Raw genomic sequence first — 23,959 nt, 5'->3', positions numbered from 1 at the left:
TTAATGACACCAGGTTTTAATTTTAGCTTCCTAACGACCTAGGTAATAGCATGAGATAGGGTGATCGGCCACCAGTTGCTTAGGCTTGTGACAGATAAGGCTAACTGCTATCAGTTTCTGGTCTGAGCGTGGCTGGAAGATGAATGAAAAATACTTTTTAAGTCAAGGCAAGTAGAGCTGGGAAGCAAGTAGAACAAGCAGAGCAGGGAAGGCTCTTTGGAAAAGTAATTTATAGAAAATGTTGGGATGTCCTCTTTACACCTTCAACATGTACTGAAATAACTTGATACCATTTTTAGACAAACAGGGTTCCGATCTCCCTAACGAAGACCTGTAATCCACTTTAGTTTTACTTCCTTGGTTGGGCCATAATATTTACGAGCCCAAACAGACAGAGGAGGGGTGTGATATCAAGGGTCCACATTAGAATTTCCAAACCCATATTGGTGAAGAATATCAAGGCTAAAGAATAGCCTTGGAATTGGGATTCAGTCCTAATTTGCCAGTCTCTAAATTTTTGGTCTTAAACAGTGTTATGTCCAACCCCTATCAATTCTTTCAGGGATTCAGGGTTTGAAGACCTCTGGCACAAGATTCAAGAGACTGAAGAAGAGCCCCAGAGCCAGCAAATGAGACATGGGGTTTTACTGGGGGCTCACATGCAGGGGGACAGGGTCCAGCAGCAGTGGGCTGTACAGAAGAAGCGCAACTATTTGCAAAGAGCATCAGTTTATACAGCATTTTCACTTAACACCCTCCCCCTAACAACCTCCATCTGGCAACCTTCATTAAATCCAAAACAAAGGTCCCCAGTATGGCCCATGTTCCATAGGATGGGGGCCGAGGGTGGAAGGTGCGGTGGGAGATGCTCAGATGTTCCTCATAGACAAGGAATCAATCTCCGCATTGGCCACTCCCAGATTCCCGAGCTCAGAACACACATTCAGGTGCATCTGCCCTACAGGAGCATGCTCAGATTATGCTTAAGTTATTGCTGTCAGGTGTGTCTACCATAAACCCAATATGCCTTAAAGAATACCAGACTAATTATTAGGGAGCTGAATCAAGATTGGGGGAAATAAGTTCTCATTGCCCACGTCAAGTTCAGGACATATGCCATTGACACTGAGCCCCATGAGACTGGGGCCCTGGTAATTCTTTGTTTTTATTTTTTTTACTTTTACTTTTGGTAATTCTTTCTATACTTCTTTGCTTTGTGACCAAAAAAGAAAAGGAACCTGTATTCCAGCAATATAAAAAAATAATTTCAGAAAGTCCAAGGTCCTTGCAGACCATGTTAAATTCCAGAACATTGGAATTTAACATTCCAATGTTAAATTAAGCATTGCTGCATTGGGAGCCACTGGTCCTGAAGAGGATTTTCTATCCTGTTCCTGAAGAGGATTTTCAATATTGAGGAGAGGGTACATTTTAGAAAGTCCACTGAATCAAGATAACTCAGTTATTGCTGGGGGCAAGGTGCTCCTGGTGTTATGCATAACTCTGAACAGTATCGGTTGGCTTTGTCTGAGTCGAGCCGAGCTACAGTGAAGTTAACTACTTCCTTATTAGCTGTGGGAGAGGATGCCTGCCTCCTGGCCAGCTGAAAGAGAGCGGCTGCATTCGAAGGGGTCAGGTGGTGCTATTGCTCTGTAACAAGGGAGATGGGGAGGAAGTATAAGGGGACATCAGTCGGAGCAGAGCTATGGGAGGAAATGTTCTACAGGATAAAGTGGTGGGTATTACTGGTTCTTGAAAATGCTACCTAAGTAGGCTTCTCAGCTAAGGCAGGATTCCCAAAAATATAATGCTCAGAAAGATCGAGTGGGAGGGGCGACTGGTGAGAATGTAATCAGTGTGGAAGTATGATATTTTGGCTATGGATCTGAGTTGATCAATCTGCTTAGTGGATGTGAGTCCCCCCACCCACCCTTGTCTGATTGTGGATCCTGGGAGGTAAGTAGAACTGGGCAGGAGGCTCATTCAGCGGCTGCTATGGGAGCTTCGCCGAGGGTAGCAGCTCAGGCTTTAATTATGATTATTTTTTGAATCAGATCTGGATTCAAATCTTAATATGTATCTTCCTTGTTCCTTTATTTCTTTATTTGTAAAGTAGTAAAAATACCTTCCAGTGTTGCTGTGAAGATTAAATGAGATAATATATGCAGAACAAAAGTGCTTGGTAGAGAGTAGAAGCAAGCCAGTAATTCTCAGCCTTGGCTGCACGTTGGAACCAAGGGAAACATTAAGAATGACTGCTGCCAGGCTTCACCAAAGACCAATCAAATCAGAATCCCCATGGCTCCATGCAGCCGGGGTTGAGAACCCCTCTACTAAAAACTTATTTGTACTGAGAAAAATCTCTCTTTATAAAGAAGAGGGGTGGAGTTCGGATAACTTCTAGTCAAGTCTTATGTAGTTAACTACCACTGATTTTCTTTTGTATAAAGTGATAACTTAGAAAAAGTATAGCTACCTCTGTTTTGTAAATCCCTTTAGATACAGTCCTGGTTCTAGGCAATTCCCTTTGTTTCTCAAGCTTAGGTGAGCAGACTTGGGAAGATCTGGGAATTAAAAAACAACCTTCTGGAGCCCTCCCTTTTTGAGAAGCTGGTCTGTCTAATCAGGTTTAAAGCAGGAGCATGTGGGCTAAGTGGGACTCCAGCAAGGAAGTGAGGGTCCTCCGCCAGCCTCCTCCCAGGCCTCCTTAGAAGTGATCTGGCGCTGGCTGAGGCTCATTGGTAGAGTCAGGTGGTTTCTCCCCTCCTTCTCCCCTGCACTGTGGGCTGCTCCTGTGGATCACCCAAGGCAGGGGAATTACGCAGATTGCAGATGTGAACTTTCATTTCCTGTGTTTCCTCCTGTAGCTATTGGAAAATTCTAGTTTGAAGATAACATGGCTTTTCCAGAAACTCCTGGATTGTTCCTAAGACCAGGCTGAATGTAATCCTGAGTAGGAAACCAAAGGGAGGAGAATTTGGCCTCCTTGTCTCCTGAGTTTCTAGGTGTAGCCACATAGAAGAAAGAAAACAGTCCTCGTTCGGGCAGGCAGTCGAGTCAGGTTTATCTAGGGCTGAACTGCTTGAGCTGAGACACTATCAGAGGGGCTGAAGGGCCATTGTGCCCACATTGTCATTTTCTACTTCATCTAGGCAAAGATAATTGTGTACTGAAATGTTCTTATTCACATTTAAAAACACAAAAAACAAAAGAGGTCAAATAATAGATAAAATTATTAAAAACAAAACAAAACAAAACACCTCATATACTTAAAGGAAAATAAATGATTTTGAAACCCTAAGACATTTCTGATAATAGAACGAAATGGTCTTAAGGGCCTAGACCAAGGTGCCTGAAAATGTTTAGCCTATGTTCTGTATATTTATGTCAGTTCAAAGAACAGCTTTACTGGGATATAATTGACGTACCATACAGCTTACCAACTTAAAGTGCACAGGATTCAGTAGTTTTTAGTGTATTCGCAGAGTTGTGCAACCACCACCACAACAAATCTTAGAAAACGTTCATCACTCTCAAAAGAAGCCCCATATCTTTTAGCTCTCAGCTTCAAATTCCCCCTTAGACCCCCAACTGCAGGCAACTCTGAAATCCACTTTCTGTGTCTATGGACTTGCCTATCCGGATATTTCATGTGAATGGAATCATACAATATTAGGCCTTTTTTGTCTGACTTTTTTCACTAAGCATAATGTTTTCAAGGTTTAGTCTTGTAATATCAATATTTCATATCTTTTTATGACTAATAGTCTATCATATGGATATACCACATTTTATCCATCAGTTGATGAACATTTGGGTTGTTTCTATCTCTTGGCTATTATGAATAATGCTGCTATGAATTTTTTGTGTGATGTTTTTATTTCTCTTGGCTGTATACTTAGGAGTGAAATTGCTGAGTCAAACGGTGACTCTATATTTAAGTTTTTGATAAAACTCTCACTGTTTCCCAAAGTGGTTGCACGATTTTACATTCCCACCAGAAGTGTATGAGGATTCTAATTTCTCCACATCTTCAACACTTGGTATTATTTCTTTTTTATTATAACTGTCCTGGTGGGTATGAAACACCCTGGTGGGTATGAAATGGCATCTTATTGTGGTTTTGATTTGCATTTTGCTTATGCCTAAGGATGAGCATCTTTTCATGTGCCTTTTGGCTATTTGTGTATCTTTTAAAAGATTTCTATTCAGATCTTTTGTCTGTTTTTTGATTGGGTTGTTTATTGAGTTTTAAGAGTTGTTTATATCTTCTAGTACAGTTCATTTGTCAGATATGTGATTTACAAATATTTTCTTTCTATAAATTGGCTTTCACTTTCTTAACAGTGTTTTTTGAATTACAAAAGTTCTTAATTTTGATGAAGTCCAGTCCAATTTGTTTTCTTTTCTATTGTTATTTGTGCTTTCGGTGTCATAGCTAAGACACCATTTCCAAATCCAAGGTCATAAAGATTTACCCCTGCTTTCTTCTTAGAATTTTATAGTTTCAGCCCTTATAATTTATGTATTTGATATATTTTAATTTTTCTGAATGGTGTGAGGTCAGGGTCCAGTTCCATTATTTTGCATGTGAAGGTCAATTTCACCATTTACTAAAAAGAGTATTCTTTCCCAGGAAATACTTCTCTTAAGGGCAGAATTTCCATAGGCAATCCTGTTTTGGTGTCTAATGAGAGACCCACAGGCAGAGAAGGGAGACCATTTAATAAGCCTTAGTGTCCAAGTCTGAGTCCTTCCAAGCAAAGCTCACATGCATGTTGGTCTCCTACTTGACCCCATGACAGGACTTCCTAGACAGTCACTGCACACTGTCTGGCTAAGCGGTGATGACTGCCAGGGCTAACACAAAGGGGTAGTGTTCTAGGAGACATATGTTTTGGAGAATTAAAACAGTACAGTTCACTATAGCTGTGTGGAGTTTTTTGTGCACATGGGACACCTTGGGGAAGTTGTGGAATAGTCAGTTGGATATAGAAAACCAGAGCTTTGACCAGAGGAGAGATCTATCTAGAGAGACTTGAGATGTTGGCAAATAGATGGGAGTAGAGTTGACCTCCGCAGAGTGAGTGACAAGACAAGATAACCTGGGATTGGGCCCAAGGAATTGGATGAGCCACAAGTAGGACTGCAAGGGACTGGCTCAAGAGGTAGAAGGAAAATCAGAGTATTCGCAAGGAAGCCAGGATAAAGGGAAATTTGAGGCGAGCTCACCATGGTGTTGAAAGTTGTGAGAGGTCAGGTGAGGGGCAGACTGAAGAGTGTCCATCTGATTATCATGAGGAGGTTGTTGGCAACCTTGGTGAGGATGGTTTCAGTGGAGCAGTGAAGATGGAAGCCAGATGCTATGATCTGAGCATGAGCTGGATGGGTGCAAAAGCTTGTTAGGTGAAATCTGATAAGAGACAGAGATAGGTCTCAGAAAACCAATAAGATGATCATTTCTTGGAATTTAAAGAAAATCCAAGATCAAATAAAAAGCTTAGCTGTCGGGGCCGGGCGTGGTGGCTCAAGCCTGTAATCCCAGCACTTTGGGAGGCCGAGACGGGCAGATCACGAGGTCGGGAGATCAAGACCATCCTGGCTAACACGGTGAAACCCCGTCTCTACTAAAAATACAAAAAATTAGCCAGGTGCGGTGGTGGGCACCTGTAGTCCCAGCTACTCAGGAAGCTGAGGCAGGAGAATGGTGTGAACCCGGGAGGCGGAGCTTGCAGTAAGCCGAGATTGCGCCATGGCACTCTAGCCTGGGTGACAGAGCGAGACTCTGTCTCAAAAAAAAAACAAAAACAAAAACAAAAACAAACAAAAAAAACAAAAAAAGCCTAGCTGTCTGAGGAAAAAAATGTCTGAGGGAAGATGAGCATGCTCATGTCTACCAAATCCAGCTTATGTGTTCAACATCAGACTGCATCATTATCTCAGACATTCCTGCAGAAATGGGTTCTGCGTGGTGGGGTAATTAATCTCAATTCAGAATAGGCTTTGTTAAATAATATTTACTGGAGGATAAAGCAATGACTCCTTAAGCTAATGTTTCTCATAAGGGCCCATATAATCACCTGCATCAGAAATCCAGAGTGCCAGCCAGGCACGGTGGCTCACAACTGTAATACCAGCACTTTGGGAGACCGAGGCAGGAGAATCACTTGAGCTCAGGAGTTCAAGACCAGCCTGAGCAACACAGAACCTATCTCTACAAAAAATTTTAAAATTAGCTGGTGTGGTGGCACTTGCCTGTAGTCCTAGCTACTTTGGAGGTTGAGGCAGGAGGACTACTTATGCCCAGGAAATCAAGGCTGCAGTGAGCCATGGTTGCATGCTGCAGTCTAGCTTGGGCAACAGAGCAGGGACATAGCCTGAACCAGGATTTCATAGTGTAAGCCCCAGTTTTGTGAACTCTAGTTTGGAAAGACCTGGAAGGCATTTGTCCAATGTACAACTGATGATGCGAATACTTATTAGCCATCCCATTCAGGAGATTCTCCAGCAATTTCATGGCATGGGTAGCTGGAGCCAGATTAAGGGCCCTACCTACTGGGCAGTTGATTGGAGCCAGCATCTATAGATGAAGTGAAAAATCTTCCTGGAATAAACAAAGTACAAAGTGGGTCCACTTCTGTCAGAGTAGATAGTGGGGAAGAAAATCTTTCCTAGCCTCATCTATCTTCCTTAAATATTTTTCAGAATATCACAAGGTGGCTGTCAGCTAAGATTTTTAAACAGCATTATGTATGATTCAGTGTTTCTTGCTTCGAACTAGTGATTCATTTTGTTATCTAAGTTTTAAATCTTGTAATAATTCTCTCAAGTGTTCTGGTTTGGAAAATTGCCAAAAACAAAACTCAACAACAGAAAAGCCTCCAAACATCTGGCCACTGCACTCCAGCCTGGGCGACAGAGTGAGACTCCATCTCAAAAAAAAAAAAAAAAAAAAAAGAAAAGCCTCCAAACAAAAACCCCAAACCCAAACTCAGAAGTAAGTATAGGCTGGGCGCGCGGTGCCTCCCGCTTGTATTCCCAGCACTTTGAGAGGTTGAGGTGGGCAGATCACTAGACCCCAGGAGTTGGAGTCCAGCCTGGATGGATGAAACCCCATCTCTACAAAAAAAAAAAAAAAAGGGATATGATGGTATGTCCCTGTAGTCCGAGCTACTTGGGAGGCTTAGGTGGGAGGATGGCTTGAGCCTGAGGGGCCAAGACTGCAGTGAGCCGAGATCGCACCATTGCACTCCAGCCTGTCAGCCTGTGACAGAGCGAGACCCTGTCTCCAAAAAAGTATGAGCTACATGAAACTAAGACCTGTTTTGCTTAAGTTTATCAGAAAATGGACTCTGTCCTGGCCAGCAAAAGTAGTTGAGGAAGATTCTGCTTCAGCCTAAAAAAAAGACTAGCAGAAAATTAGTTTCACTTCATTCCACTAAATAAATGTGGAACAAAAACTGTGCACTCTGAGTTTCAGGGGGTTCAAAACTATTTGCTTTTCTGGGTTCCTATTGGCCTTGGTTGAGTCTGCAGGTAATCATGACTATTTAGAATTACTGAATTAAATAACTGAATGGAGTTGAGTTCTAAGAAGTACTTACTGAGTACTAATTGAAGACAAAGTTTCTGCCATCATCAAGTTAACAGAGCAAGACAGATATTAAGTAATTACAATATTATTTTGCACTTCTATTAGGTGAGGGTTGTGTGTTGATGGACTCATGATAAAATATTCTGAATGTGTAATATGTAACACATAAAGAACATAAAATGCAAGTACCCAAAAAATTGAGAAATTTAACACTCACAGATTCCATTTTGAGTTTTAAAGAATAAAAATAGGCAGGGCACAGTGGCTCATGCCTATAATCCCAGCACTTTGGGAGGCCAAGGCAGGCAGATCACCTGAGGTGAGGAGTTCAAGACCAGCCTGGCCAACATGGTGAAACCCCGTCTCTACTAAAAATACAAAAAATTAGCCAGGTGTGGTGGTGGGCACCTGTAATTCCAGCTATTTGGGAGGCTGAGGCAGGAGAATCACTTGAAACTGGGAGGCAGAGGTTGCAGTGAGCCGAGATTGTGCCGTTGCACTCTAGCCTTGGGGACAGCAAGACTCCATCTCAAAAAAATTAAATTAAATTAAATTAAAAAGAATATAAATACTAGAAATGTAACATGCTTTGACTTTTAGGAATAATTCCAAGTTTTCATAACTTTTTTGTCTGGGAGGCTATCTAGACTTTCTTACTAGCAAATGTCTATAAATTAATTACTTACGTATTTTCTAGGGACAATATTGGAGGAATGCTTAAAACATTATAGACAAAAGTGTTAAAATGTTTGCACCATCATGAAACTGTGAGTTGAAAGCATTAGCCCAAGTCCTTTCACTTGTTCAGTTTTGTTTCCTTTTTCTTTTTTGGAGATGCAGTCTTGCTTTGTTGCCTAGGCTGGAATGCAATGGTACAATCTTGGCTCACTGCAACTGTTCAAGTGATTCTCCTGAGTCAACCTCCTGATTAGATGGGATTATTGGCACCTGCCACCACACCTGGCTAATTTTTGCATTTTTAGTAGAGATGGGGTTTCACCATGTTGGCCAGGTTGGTCTCAAACTCCGACCTCAGATAATCTGCCTGCCTCAGCCTCCCAAAGTGCTGGGATTTCAGGTGTGAACCACTGCACCAGGCCTTTAGTTGTTTTCATCCTATAAATCATACCTCCTTTGCTTTGGAAAATTAAATCAGTAATATTTATCAATTACATTTTCCTTATTCCTATTATTATTAGCAAGTCTATTGAACTAGCAATGTCTCACTTTTCATGAAAATGAGTTCCTAAAATGCAGTGGTGGTTACCCTGAAACGTGCACATTCTTAATATTTGGATTTAATCTGGAAGGATGTATAAACCATGTAAGGAATATGTGAACAGCTCTCAGAATCTTGTTAACCTGGTATCCCAGAGGACAGAAAAAGCCTCTGCAATCACCTGTTAATTCCTCTGATGGGTGGTTTTGGCGTTTTCAGAGTTTAATCAACCTAATTCTTTGAGCTGGAAGCTGGGGGCTAGAGATAGCATGTGATGTATAGGGGAACCCTATGTTGGAACTTGGCCATCTTCCAACAGGAATGGGCTCATACAAGGATTTCTGCCCTTTGAGTTTTTTTTTTTTTTTAACTCACATAAAGCTGGAAGGAAAAAAATCTGGCATAGTCTATAGATGTAGTGAATAGGATGGAATGTGAATCAGACAGACCAGGGTTGGAGTCCAGATTCTGTAGTCAAAGGCTGTATGACTTAGACAAGACATAAAACCTCTCTGTGCCCCCATTTTCTATCTATAAACTGGAATCTACTTTGCAGACATGCTAAATGAGAAAACAAAATTTTAACTGATGTACCAACATGTCACAAACATTGTTACTGTTGCTGAAAAACGATGACTATAAATGATATATGTACTTTATTTTTGAAGAAAACTCATACATTTAAAAGCGCTTTATTATTTTCAAATTTTCAAAGAAGACTCAAACTTCTTTCTGAACAATGCCCATGATGAGATGCTTGCCCTTGATTCCAGGAACTGAAACATGTGGCAAGTGGAAGTGATTTGATTTTGTAGAACAAGCACACTTGATTCAGCTAATGGGAGGGCAGAGGTGTGAAGAATGTGGGAAGTGCTTAGCCTCAATAACCTCATTCTTCTAAATGAGTGACAGTCAGTCATGTGGGACAAAACAAGAAGGGCACTTGCTGAACCCACCAGTCCACCAAGGATGCTAACCGCTGGCGTGCAACTAGATGGTTTCACTTGCAGGGTCCTGGGGATAAATGAGGTCTATTCCCACAGTGGCTTAGAGCACTCACGAAACCTTCTCATGAAATCTGGAAAGGAGGGAGCCCTGCTAGAGAGTGGGCTGGGCTCCCTGCTTTCCCTCTGTCAGATGCACACCCAGAAAGGAATGGAAAACACACCCCCAGCTCAGAGGAAGCCAAGAAATGAACATGAGAAGGTCCACAGAAACAGGGCCAAGTGTGACACACCAGACACAGACATGACATTGATGCTTACCTTCAGTGGGGATTCCCAGAGTGACCAAAGTGTGGAAATCAGGAATTGGTCTAAAAGAAGCCTGACTTGAGAAATCTGGAGGCATTGGCTTTTATTGGTTAATCAAAAATCTCATTTTGATTGGGGAAAAATAAGTTGTTCCTAGGTAAATCCATTCCCTGAATTGGGGGGGGAGCGGGAAAGGACTTGGTTTGTGTTTGGGGAAAATTTACTATTGGTTGTTTCTTGCAGACTTTGGAAGGGACCCTTGGATTTCAAAAGCAGGCACAGCCAGATTGTATCTTTCCTCATGTCTTCTGAGTCATTTACGATGTCTCATGTGGCCAGTTATCAGTGAACTGTGTCATTGCTCAGACATGGTGCCCCCGCTCCGTCTTTTGTGTTTGAGATGGAATCTACACAAATATTTGCAGATTGAGTCTCCTGTGCTAAGTGTTGGGGGTGTAAAATATGAACAAAAGTCTTTGATGTCATGAACCTCACACTCTAGAGATAGTTGGATAAACAAAACTTTTCCACTCTAACTTCTTGTCTTTTCATTGACTCATCTACATTGAAAAATGTAGCAACCTGTTTTGAGATGGATTAGATGTAAATTAAACTTCTTTTGGTACAAAGTCATTTCTCTCCTGGAGTAAGCGTAATGACACTTTTTATGATACCCAGTGGCTCTCGAAGAGCAATAAAAAATGTTAATGGTTAATGTTTGACTGAAGCTGAAGGGAGAGGCTGGGAGGCAAAGCAGGGAAGAGGGAGTGTTCCCCGGGGAGATAACTCCAGTCGTAGCAAGAGTCTCAACCACTGAATGGAAGAAAAGGACTTTTAACCACCATTTTGTGACTTACAGAAAGGTAAGGGCTGACATGTCTTAACTGTGTCAGTAACATATTTATTCCAGAAGGACAAAGTAGATGGAGGGGAAGGACCCTTAAAAAGTTGCTTGACAAATTTTTTCCTTGAGGTGGGCTATGTAGATGCAGAGAAGGGAAATTTGTTGCTGGCGTGACAAATTTAGCTTGTGGAGCACTTTTTTTTTTTTTTGTAGTTTCTTTTCATTGGTCTATATTTTATAAATTCATTTGATGAAGTGGCTGCAGTGAAATCAAGCTTGGCAGTGGAATTAAAGGGGAGATCGAGCTCTCTGATGTTTAAATAAGTATCACACCCATTCTTCATGATAAGCGTATAAAAGCCCCTGGTCTTAAGGTGCTCTAGGGCTCTTGTATTCTAAAAATTGGGGTTGGAATCACATTCTCAAAAAGCATGTCATTCTGTCTACTTCTCAGAGAATGAGATTCAATTTGGGATTCTTAGAATTGTCTGGGACACAGTAAGGGAGGGAACATGCAAAGAAGAAAAGAAGCCTTTTTGTAAAAGTACTAGAATAAGAATTGAAGACAGACAGACAGACAGACCTGCCTTCACAAGTGGGAGAAGAGGCTGATGTGCGTGTTACTCAGCTTCCTGGACTGCTTTTAGCCTTGGTGGTGGAGGTACCACCTGCTTATGTGTGGTTATTTTTATGTTAAGTCATGCACAGCTTATTGGTATCCTCAATGGTCCGATCTTTGCCTCTGTCTTGGTCTTTTGTTTATGACAGGTGACTTTATGGGGACAGATGCCCTCTGTGGTAGGCGATGCCGAGCAGTAGATTGGAAGGACAGTTCCTTCTCTAATACTTTCTTGTCTTTATTTTTCTTCAAAAACTTAAATAACAAATGAGGTATTATTTGAAAGAAGAAAAACACATGTTTAGATGAAAGGGAGCTGGATGCTATTCAGCTCTTACCAGGAAACAAAGTGAGTCCTTTACTAAGAGAGGGTTTCTAGTGAGTTACAGCGCCATATGAGTCTTCAGGGTTGGCCAGATGGGTTAGGCCAGTTTCATCATTTTCCAGCCTGTGGGCACAGAACAGAGAGCTGTCACTCTCGGAGCCTTAATGTTTTTCATCTATAAAATGGAGAGACTTGCCTAACCAGGTAGTTGTGAGAAGTAAATTAGATAAGTAGGTAAAGAGCTTACTATGTTGCTTGGTGCATGGTACACATCCAGTGAATGTTAGCTCTCTGTTCCATGAGAAAGTTCAAGTAGGTGACTCAGGATGAATTGAGAAATTGCTGTTTCATTCTTTAGAAAAATAAGAAAAAAAATCGGTAATGCCATAAAAATAGCATCTACCATTATGCAAGAGAGGAGCTAATTCTATGTTCAGGAAGTGGGATTCAAAAATATGAGAATAATAAAACTATTGGTTTTGCATATATATATATATATATATATATATGTGAAGCATTTTTTAAAGCCCCTCTTATGGTTCCCATATAAGTCTTTGGATGAGGTGCAGGTGTGGCATCCTTTGAAACTCATCCAGATGACCCCTGAAAAAAGTCATCACTGTTCAAGGTGAAGGTTACATTTCCGGTACCTCCTCCTTTCTCATTCAAAAGGCAAAATATGGCTGGATGTGGTGGCTCATTCCTGTAATTCCAGTACTTTGAGAAGCTGAGGAGGGAGAAGCACTTGTGCTGGAGTTCAAGACCAGCCTGGGAGGTCTGAACATAGGGAGACCATGCCTGTACAAGAAAATTAAAAATTAGCCAGGCATGATGGCACTTACCTGTAGTCCTAGCAACTTGGAAGGCTGAAGTGAGAGGGTTCCTTAAGCCCAGGAGTTTGAGACTGCAGTGAGCCATGGTTGCACCACTACATTCCAGCCTGGGTGACAGAGTGAGAACCTGTCTCAAAAAACAAAAAACAAAAACAAAAAAAAGCTGGATGATGTGCAAAATATATCCTGGCAGAAACTCTACCTTTTGTTCCATTGTCAAAAAAAAAAGTCTAGAAGGATGTGTCCCTCATTTGTCTTCCACATTAACAGTGACACCTCTGAGGAGGAAAGCTGGGCATTGTCATGCTCCTTGCTCTGGAGGCTGACAAACAGTGCTTGCACAGAAGCTGGTTCACATGGTTAGAGATGTATAGATTTGACATAAAATTACATTGAGTCAGAAATCCCTGGTGTCAGATTTAGAATGGGGCTAGTTGTTCTGTAACTGCTCGTTGATTAGCCAAAGAAAGACATGCTGAATTTTAAGGGAATATCTATTTACTTATTTGTTACTTGTGAGAACAGACAGCAATGTTTACTTAGGTACAAGAAATATTAACTTAATAAAAGCAGATATTCCCCTCGTGGTTGACGTATTAATTACACTAAAGTTGAATTTTTTTTTCCACTTAAGCAATACGTAACAAACTAAGCTATACTTGATTGTTGTGTATGTGGTACAAAGAAAATTTCTCTTCAAATATTCTGTAAGACTGACATGGAATTCTCTCATTCATGATATTTCTGAGTTATTCATTTCTGACCATATACTTATTACTTAAAAATATTAGGACTTGTTCTTAAGTGAGGGACAAAGAGAATGGAAATGGTAGATTTGTTCCCTTAACATCTAAGTGAAAGATGAGCTCTCTTCCTCACTGAGAGGCCATCTAGCAGAGTGGCTTGGTGCTTGGCCCCTGCATTCACACCACTTCCTCAAGTGCTCTAAGCTCAGTTTCCTGCTCTGTGGTATAACAACAGGACCCACATTATATGATTGTGTGGTTCAAGTAAGTTGCCCAAAGTGCTTAACTTAGCTTGCATTTGTTGAGCGTTTGCTCTTTTTTAAAACAGTTCCAATGATTTTTAAGAAAACAATTCATGAATGAGATTTCATTGTGGTCTGGCAACTTTTATTAAGCAAAATTAAATTTTTTTCCCTTCCTCTCCTACCCATCCCAGTTGTCAGTTATGATTTAATTACAGAAATCAGAAAGTGAACCTGCCATACTTAAGCATGACTGCACAATCTTGGCATTAAAATTCCTGGCTTGGGTCACCTTGCAAATGAACTGGTATTAGAGTAAGTTCTTTCTTTCCTTCCTTCCTTCCTTCCTTCCTTCCTTCCTTCCTTCTGATCCTTCCTTTTGATCCTTCCTTTCGATCCTTCAGTGTCTAAACCCTACGGGATGGAACCTAATTTAGATTTACTTCCTACTGAATTTCTAAGGCCAGGATGTGTTGCTTTATTATCTTGACAAAATGCTCATCCGTAAACTTTATATTACATAAAGAAATGTTGTGTAATACATAAACACTTTGTCAAAAAAAGTCAAGCCACCTTTTATGAGAAATAGTGATTCCAGTCCTCCTCTTTAGTCCAGAAAAGATGCTTATGATATAGTTCTGCTAGATCTGGGGGAGAAAGGGTCTCCCCCCGCCACCTTCCTAGGGTTTTTGTGGGTATATAGTTGCACACATCAGGGAAGTCAATGTGGAAATCCTTCCTGACTGCCTGCTTAAAACTCATTTATGCCTAGTGTTCCATTATTGGAACACTAAGCATGTGGGAGTTATTTATATCCTACTGCTCAAGGTCATCGCCAAGGTCTGATTGCAAAAATTCAAAAAATTGCAACCTCAGGCATAAATGAGTTACAACATCAGGCAAGCACCCTGGCGGGACAGTCACTGTTGTCCCTAGGTCAGTGGCTCCCTTTCCTGTGACTGCTCTGGCTCTCCTTCCATTCAATGCTGGGATGTTTTGGGAGACTTGGAGGAGAGGCCTCTTCTCCCCGGCTGACCCTTCCCTTGCTCTGTCTTGGGGAGCACTGGGGGAACAAAAGCCAACCAGGAACAAGCATGACACCTCTCTCAAATATTCCTTGGAACTTGTCATTCTTTTCTTTAATAAGAATAATTATGCCAGTAATCCCATTACTGGGTATATACCCAAAGGATTATAAATCATTTTACTATAAAGACACACGTACATGTATGTTTATTGCAGCACTATTTACAATAGCAAAGACTTGGAACCAACCCAAATGCCCATCAATGATAGACTGGATAAAGAAAATGTGGCACATATATACACCATGGAATACTATGCAGCCATAAAAAAGAATGATTTCATGTCATTTGTGGGGACATGGATGAAGCTGGGAACCATCATTCTCAGCAAACTATCACAGGAACAGAAAACCAAACACTGCATGTTCTCACTCATAAGGGGGAGTTAACAATGAGAACACATGGACACAGGGGAACATCACACATCCGGGCCTGTCCTGGGGTGGGAGGCAAGGGGAGGGAGAGTATTAGGGCAAATCCCTAATGCATGCGGGGCTAAAACCTAAATGATGGGTTGATGGGTGCAGCAAACCACCATGGCACATGTATACCTATGTAACAAACCTGCACATTTTGCACATGTATCCCAGAACTTAAAGTAAAATTTTTTTTTTAAAAAGTGAGACAAACATTTTTTAAAAAAGAATAATTATGCTAGTAATGTGTATTATAATTGATTATATCAATCTAAACCATTTTAAGTTCTCCAGGGGACCATTTAGCCTCCTGTGAGCCCATCTTCCCCATCATGAACCTATTGATAGAACAAATAATCACCTCTAATTTTGCATATGTGTAAATCCAGATGGTCATATACTGAAAGATTGGTATATCTATATTACAGAGTTTAGTGACAGAAAGCTGGGCTTGTGTTGATGTATGTATGTTCATCCCTCCCTCCCTCCTTTCCTTCCTTCTTCCCTGTCTCACTCTCTGCTCTAAAAACAAATCATCTAGCTGCCCATTCCCTCCCCATGTGGAGTAACCTGCTTGAAGTGTGAGGCAGAAGCCCAGATTTATACCTGTCTGCTTGTTTCTAGCTTATTAATGGCCACTTTAATTGGGTCCTTAATTTATCAAAAGTGCAAATTGGTCAGATGCTTCCGCGGTTCTCTAAACCTTGAGTGATGCAATTGGTGCCAGAGATCTGTGAGCCAGACCAAAAAGATGGGCGTGACAGATCTGAACATTAATCGATGAATAATGGTTTGAGCAAGATTTTCATCTGATCTTTATATTTATCTGGTCTTGCTTTATAATTTATGCCGCTCTTAGCAATATACAGTGAGGAGGAAAAAGAAATGGCTCACAGGATATTTGGCACTGTTTGGTCCTGGTGGCGCTATGAATTCCAGTCACATCCCTTTTTGCCCACACTACCTTAGGATACTTGAAAACAAATCCTGTAGCTCTCTCCTTCTGCAACTTCTTTGTTTTTTGAAGCTTCAGGCTCAGTCTTAGCGCTAGGTGAATTATTTTAATTCAAAGCCCTTCACGCTTTTTTTTTTTTTTTTTTAATAAGAGATGACTGACTCTAAGATTTGTCTATCACTTAGCTTTTTACACGGGGACAAAAATCAATGCTTATGTGTTGACTTGTAAATTTGGAGATCTGGGACCTAGAAACTCCCTGTCCTTACTCAAATAAATGGCTAAATGAGAAGAGTCTCTAAACATCACCTTCCCATCTTGAAAGATGGTGGGTGAAAAAGTTGAGAAGCTGGATACTAAGGAGAAGAAACCTGAAGCTAAGAAGGCTTTGCCAGTGGCAAGGTGAAAAGGGGGAACCTCAGAGCTAAAAAGCCAAAGAAGGAAAAGCGTTGCTGCAGCGCAAATCCTGTCCTCATTGGAGGAATTAGCAGATATTCCTGATCTGCTCTGCGTTCCAGAAAGGCCACGTACAAGAGGAAGTACTTAGCTACTAAATCCAAGTTTGAAAAGAAGAATCTTGCAACTGTTACAAACCCAGTTGAGGTGACAAGAGTGATGATGCCCAGGTGGTCAAACTTCACAAAATGCCTTGATATTTTCCTACTAGTGATGTGCCTCAAAAGCTGTCCAGCCATGGCAAGAAACTCTGCAGTCAGCATGTGAGAAAACTTAGAGCCAGCACGGCTCTTGGGACCATTCTGCTCATCCTCCCTGGGTGCCCCCAAGGCAGGAGGGTGGTTTTCCTGGAGAGGCTGGACAGTAGCTTGTTACTTGTGGCTGGACCTCTGGTCCTCCATGGAGTTTCTCTGTGAGGGACACACCAGAAATGTGTCATCACCACCTCCATAAAAATTGATATCAGGACTGGGCGTGGTGGCTCACACCTATAATCCCAGCACTTTGGGAGGCCAAGGTGGGTGGATCACTTGAGGCCAGGAGTTTGAGACCAGCCTGGCCAACATGGCAAAACCCTGTCTCCATTAAAAATACAAAAATTAGCTGGGTGTGGTGGCACACACCTGTAATCCCAGCTACTTGGGAGGCTGAGGCATGAGAATCGCTTGAACCTGGGAGGTGGAGGTTGCAGTGAGCTGAGATGGTGTCATTACACTCCAGCCTGGGCGTCAGAGCAAGACTGTCTCAAAAAAAAAAAAAAAAAAATCGATATCAGCAATGTGAGAACCCCAAAACATCTTACTGATGCCTACTTTAAGAAGCAGCTGCAGAAGCCTAGTCAGTAAGAGGGTGAGATCTTGACACAGAAAAAGAGAAATAGAAGACTACAGAGCAGTGCAAGGCTGATCAGAAAGCCATGGCTGGCAAATTTTACCAAAACTCAAAGCTATTCCTCAGCTCCAGGGCTACCTGAGATCTATGTGTGTCCTGATGAATGGAATGTATCCTCACAAATGGGTGTTCTAAATTTCTTAAGAAGAACCTAATTATGTAACTGAAAAAAAAAATAATGAATGCCGTTAATCCTCTTGGGAGCTTGGAGCCCGGTGGGAGAATCAACGAAGTCTTGGGTGGGCTGCTGGGATGCAGGGGGGCCCTGGGTGTCTAATGACTGAGCAGAGCCCCCTGTGAGGCCACCTCTGTCCGGGGATGGCAGCACAGGCTAAACCAGAGTTCCACAGGGTCTTCGTTTGCTAGGGCTGCCTTAACAAAATACCACAGAAAGGGAGGCTTAAACAGCAGGTATTTATTGTCTCAGTTCTGGTGACCAGAAGTCCAAAATCAAGATGGCGGTAGGGTTGGTTCCTCCTGAGAGCTGTGAAGGAAGGATCTTCTCCGCACCTCTCTCCTTGGCTTGTAGATGGCCGTCTGTACATTCATGCAGTGTTCTTTCTTTGTGGATGAGCCTGTCTCCAAATCTCTTCTTAGAAGGACATCAGTTATTGTGGATTAGAGCCCGCTCTAACAACCTCATTTTAACTTCATTACCTCCATAAAGACTCCAAATAAATTCACATTCTGAGGTGCTTGGAAGTGAGGACTCCATCATATGCTTTTTGAGGGGAAGGAGGCACAATTCTACCCATAGCATTTGGATTGATTTTAAAAAGGGAAGATTCCTAAGGTGAAGCACAGAAATGAGGAGAAATAGTGAGACACAGAAATATATTTGCAGTAAAAACAAAACTTCCCAGACCAAAGCAGCCTTTTCCTCCAGGCAGGTCAGGGTGGGTCATGTCAGCATCCAAAAAAAAGAGCAGCTACAAAGTAGGGGAAAAAAACCTTTTCAATGTTTTAGAAAGATCTGTAATGGATTAAATGATACTTGGTGTCTCATGATCAGGATATTTGTGTTTCAGAGGGAGTGAAACTTAGCCTGGCACTGTGACCTTGGGCAAGTCTCTTAATTTCTGTGGTCTTCATCATTTGATTTTCTATCTTTAAGAGGTAAATCATAATAGCATCTGCCCCATAGAGTTGTTCTGAGAAATCAGCAAGATAATTATTCACCACCAAGTCTTATCGATGCATGCAGCAAATTGTTTTCAGTCAATGTTCGCTGCCTTTGTTGTTATTTGGGCTGGCTGCAGATTCAGGCTGTGGCGGGATTCCCATGTCTTCTATTGTATGGTGGATTAAATGAGGCACCACTCCTTCAGAGCAAGCCCAGCAGCCCTGGTTCCCCTCTGCAAGCAGGTGCCCTGGTCTACTGTTGAGCAAGTGGTGGTGGCGGTGGTGCCCACTGGGTGAGGGGCAGTCACAGTTTGGGAACCGAGGCCTTCTTTTCAAAACTCCTTTTCTTGAAAACAAAAACAAAAACAAAAAAAAACACAAAAAAACCAAACAAACCAAAAAACAAAAAACAAAAACAAAAAAAAACCCCAAAAACAAAAAAACTCTCTGATCTGTGTTGCAAAGGGTGTGCTTGGTCACTCAGATAATTGCCGTAGAAACTGTCTGAATTTAGTCCTTGTATCTGAGAGAAATCCTGACAAATGGCAAAAATTCCACGCAGATGGTTGAACCAACTATTACAGGTAGTTCAGATAAAATGCCACAGAATCCTCTGGAAATGTATTTCAATTCTTTTCCAAGTAGTGTTTGTGAGGAAACCTATGTGTCTGGCGTGGTGGTTTCAGGCAATTTCAATGATGAAGGATGGCTTCCCATCAGCACCATCGCAACCCATGGTATGCCATTCATGAGTGGTATTGTGTCCATGGAAGGAGGAAGTGTAGGTGGGACCTGTTTGAGAGACCAAAGTCCTCTTTTGACATAATCCTAGCATTAGTGTAGTTTGCCTTGAATCATTCGGGTAAAAGCTTTGCCTTGCTGCCTCATTTGTCCGTGAGGACGTTCCTGTGTAGGCTGTTTTTAGAATATTTTCATTAGTGGACCACCAAAAGTTGGGAATTGTGAAGAGAAATGTCTTGTTGGACAATGTTTACAGTTTTGACTAAGCAAACGTGGGTGTCAAAATGAATTTTTGACCAACGGTGTTCCAAATATTAACTCGCTGAATCTCTTAACTCTCAAAGGTAGGTATTATTATTATCCCTACTTTACAATGAGTAGACAGAGCCACAACTCAGCCGATGGAGGAGTTAAGACCCAGGCCAGCCAGTCTAACTCCTGGGTCTATGCTCCTAACAACCACATAGTGTGGTAGATTTGTCTTCAAATAAATCATGGCATCCTACGTGTGGTAATGGAAAGCAATGACTTCTACTTCCCACTGGAAACCCTTGGTGAGGGGCAGGCCCAAATGTAAATGACAAAATAAAGGATAAGTACATTTCTTCTTGTACTTCCTAGGTTCCATTCAAACATCCCAGACAGTGGTTTCTGTGAGCATCTGGATCAAAATAAGGCATTCCTTTTATTTTTATTTGTTTTTCTATCATTCAACTTGTGTTTTTTTTTTTGAAGACTAAAAGTGTTAAAAAAAAAAAAAAAACTCAGTTCAAGAAGAGATGATCTGGTTCAATCAGTTCTGGATTATTTACTGAGCAGAAATCTGTTAGTGTGTTCAAAGGAGAAACAACTCTTTTCATCAGCAATAAAAATGTATTACAAAATAAAGCTTTGAGTGTTGAATGAGTTTCCTTTTTTTTTTTTTTTTTCTGAGACGGAGTCTTGCTGTGTTGCCCAGGCTGGAGTGCAGTGGCGCGATCTGGGCTCACTGCAAGCTCCGCCTTCCGGGTTCACGCCATTCTCCTGCCTCAGCCTCCTGAGTAGCTGGGACTAGAGGCGCCCGCCACCATGCCTGGCTAATTTTTTGTATTTTTTTTTAGTAGAGACGGGGTTTCACCGTGTTAGCCAGGATGGTCTTGATCTCCTTACCTCGTGATCCGCCCGTCTCGGCCTCCCAAAGTGCTGGGATTACAGGCTTGAGCCACCGCGCCCAGCCGAGTTTCCTTTAATATATCATGTTTATTGAAAGCTCTTACAGGGAAGAACAAATTATTAAGATATCCATGTTAGGTAATTATAAATACTTTAGAATTTACCCAACATCTGATGAGGGCTTGATATATGCAAGGGATAGTATGAAGAGCCCTGAGAAGTTAAAAAAATATAACAATTTAAAAATAAGGCCTCTGCCCTTAAGGATTTTATTTAATAGTGGCAGTAATGCTAACAGATAAATAATTTAAAAAATATATATATATATATGTCAGAACTGGCTTTGAGAGAAAGAGACTCGCTGAAAATCAAGGAAGATTTCACAAAGAAAGTAGGGCTTAGGTCCTAGCTCCATGAAGGTAGACCCTGTACCCCTTTTTTTGGTATCCCAATTCTTAGCACGGTATCTGGGACATACTAGAAGTGGTGTCGTTCAATGCTATTTAAATAATTAAGTTGAACTTAGATGGTAAGATATGAGAAGCAGAAATGAGGAAACGTCTGCATCCAACCTCATTAAGCAAATATCCGTTGTCCATTTTCTCCAGGCCAGGTGGGGAGAGCAGCAGGGGTGAGAGTTTGGCTGCCAGAGAGCTCAGGGTACAAAGTCCATCTGGGTGGAGGCATGACTGGGTGTGGGAAGGGAGTTGCAGATAAGGCTGGAAGAGTTGGGAGCAGCATTTGAAAGATCTTGAATGCTGAGGAGTTTAAGGAGAGAGATCTCCCAATGTGTCATTATTGCCTGTATTTTTACTCATATTAAGCAAATACAGATTGATAGCTGACCACGTGCATTTTGCTAATATTACAGAAAACCATTTTGTTAGATATCAATTTATTCATTTATAATTGATAATATCATCTTGCAATATGCTAGAACCTGAGGTTGTTACTTGTTTGTATGTGTTTCCAAACCAAATATGTAGTCTAAAGCAGTAATGGCTCATTTGTTTATGAGTTAATTCTAAAATGTTTGGATGTGTCAACCAAATTAACTATGTTGCAAAAGCTAATTTTTAAACATTCAAGGAATTTATGAATCTAGGAGTCCTGAGGGGTTTTAATCCTAGCTTTTCCTTAAAATAGTTGTGGAATTTCAGGGCAAGTTGCTTAATTTATATAGCATGTATAAATATACATACATATATGATATTTATATATCTCTACGACTCTATCTCTGTCCATGCTCCATGTCATACATCTATATCTAGGTAGCTATCACACTGTGTAAGGCACAGTAGCAAGAGTTGAAATTCCAGAGTTTAAACTTTGGAATTGATAATCTGGTTGGAGGCAAGGTAATGTCACTTCCTAGCTGTATGTATTTAGGCAAATTGCTTGACTTTGAACCTCGATTTTCTCACCTACAAAATGAGAAGAACAATTCCCCAGCTCATTATATCTGAGAAAATCATAAGAGCACAAACTTTTTTTTTTGTTTTTTGTTTTTTGGGAGACAGAGTCTCATTCCATCACCCAGGCTGGAGTACAATGGTGCGGTCTCGGCTCACTGCAACCTCTGCCTTCTGGGTTCAAGCAATTCTCCTGCCTCAGCCTCCCAAGCAGCTGGGACTACAAGTGCCCACCACCACCCCTGGCTAATTTTTGTATTTTTAGTAGAGACGGGGTTTCACTATGTTGGCCAGGCATGTCTCAAATTGCTGACCTTGTGATCTGCCCACCTCAGCCTCCCAAAGTGCTGGGATTACAGGCCTGAACCACACCGCACCCAGCCAAGAGGACAAACTTATTATTGAGCAATTGCTATGTGTTTTCCATGTGAAGAGACTGAGGCACCAAAAAATGAAGTCGTATATCCATAGCCACATAGCTATAGAGAGCAGTGCTGGGTTGCTAGGCCAGCTTTCTGACTCGAAGCCTACCTGCTGTACTACTCTGTTACTGTTTTTATTTTTAATTTTTATTACTTTTTTTTGTTTTTTGAGACACGGCCTCACTTTGTCAACCAGGCTGCAGTGCAGCGGCGCAATCACAACTGGCTGCAACCTCTGCCTCCTGGGCTCAAGTGATCCTCCCACCTCAGCCTCCCAAGTGAAGTGACATCATTGTCTGGGCTAAATAGCCCAGGTCATCAGGGCAGGGAAATAGAAAACCCGGGCAAACAAGAAGTGAGTTTAAGAGCAGAGGTTTAATAGGCAAAAGAAAGAGAAAGGAGATTAGCTCTGTCTCCTGCAGAAAGGGGGTGCCACCCGAGTGGGTCTTCCAGGTTTCATGGTGAAATGGCACGGGGTTTTAAATATGAGCTTGAGGAGGTGGTATCTGATTTACACAGGGCTGGAGAGATTGGTTGGACCAGGTGTGATGTTTGCATACTGCGTGAAGAAGCTGACCATCTCACCCTAATCTTTTATTATGCAGATAGGTTCTCTACCTGGCTAGCGCCATATTGTCGGTTCCTTACTGTACACATGGTTTACAAAATAAAGGGAAGATGGAGCTGCCATGTTGAACATGCCTGGCCCCCAGGTGGCATTTTCCTATTGGCAGAGCTGCTGGCATTCACCTGTGCCAACTTCCAGCTTGCTTATCTATGTCTGCAGCTCGATTCTACAGGCTGCTCTTTGTTAGAAAAGAAATGATTTGGGGGCTGCTTTTTGTTAAAAGGAAATCTTACTGAGTACTCTTACCCTCACTATCTGCCTAAATAATTTCTTTCCACCTCCTGTATCAAAAGTAGCTGGGACTACAGGCAATGTGTCACCATACCTGGCTAATTTTTGTGTTTTTAGTAGAGATGGGGGTCTCGCCATGTTGGCCAGGCTGGTCTCCAACTCCTGAGCTGAAGCGACCCACCTGCCTCGGCCTCCCAAAGTGCTGAGCTTATAGGTATGAACCACCGTTTCCAGCCTGTTACTGTTTTTAAAGACCTCTCCGCAAATCTACATCCTGGGTGATGCTTAATAAAGGATTGTTTCTTTATCTCCCAGAACATTAGTGAGACTAAAATGAAATAGCATTTTTACCCTTTAAAGTTCAAATATAAATTATGCAAATATAGGGCATGTAAATTTTTCAGGATCTAAATTTTTAGAGTGGTTAAAATGTTAGTGAAATATTTTCCATGCTGGTGATATTAATGATATGTGCTCAATGTAGAAAAACTTTAAAGAATAAGATGACGAGTAAACCAAGATTATTCCTAATCTCTAGAGATAATAAAGTGATTGGAATTTTAGTGAAATAAATACATTGAAAAAATTTCCTTGACTCAACTGGGCGCCGTGGCTCATGCCTGTAGTCCCAGCACTTTGGAAGGTCAAGGCAGGCGGAGCATGAGGTCAGGAGATCGAGACCATCCTGGCTAACATGGCAAAACCCCATCTCTACTAAAAATACAAAAAATTAGCTGGGCGTGGTGGCAGGCACCTATAGTCCCAGCTACTCA

The 23,959-nt window shown here is 41.6% G+C and overlaps 1 protein-coding gene across 1 annotated transcript in view; it reads left to right on the top strand.

Annotated features, from left to right (window-relative positions):
* Positions 1 to 10,828: 10,828 nt before the first annotated feature.
* Positions 10,829 to 23,959, top strand: part of CDH17 (cadherin 17) — an 81,365-nt gene continuing 68,234 nt past the window's right edge. The window contains exon 1 of the mRNA XM_033202748.1: positions 10,829 to 10,929. The gene's annotated coding sequence lies outside the window, so the exon portion shown is untranslated. The remainder of the gene's footprint in view (positions 10,930 to 23,959) is intronic.

This window comes from Trachypithecus francoisi, unplaced genomic scaffold (genome assembly GCF_009764315.1).
Source record: "Trachypithecus francoisi isolate TF-2019V2 unplaced genomic scaffold, Tfra_2.0 Lachesis_group7, whole genome shotgun sequence".
Classification (NCBI taxonomy): Eukaryota; Metazoa; Chordata; class Mammalia; order Primates; family Cercopithecidae; genus Trachypithecus; species Trachypithecus francoisi.
The sequence above is the reverse complement of the archived record's forward strand: the minus strand, read 5'-3'. Positions and strand labels throughout refer to the sequence as shown.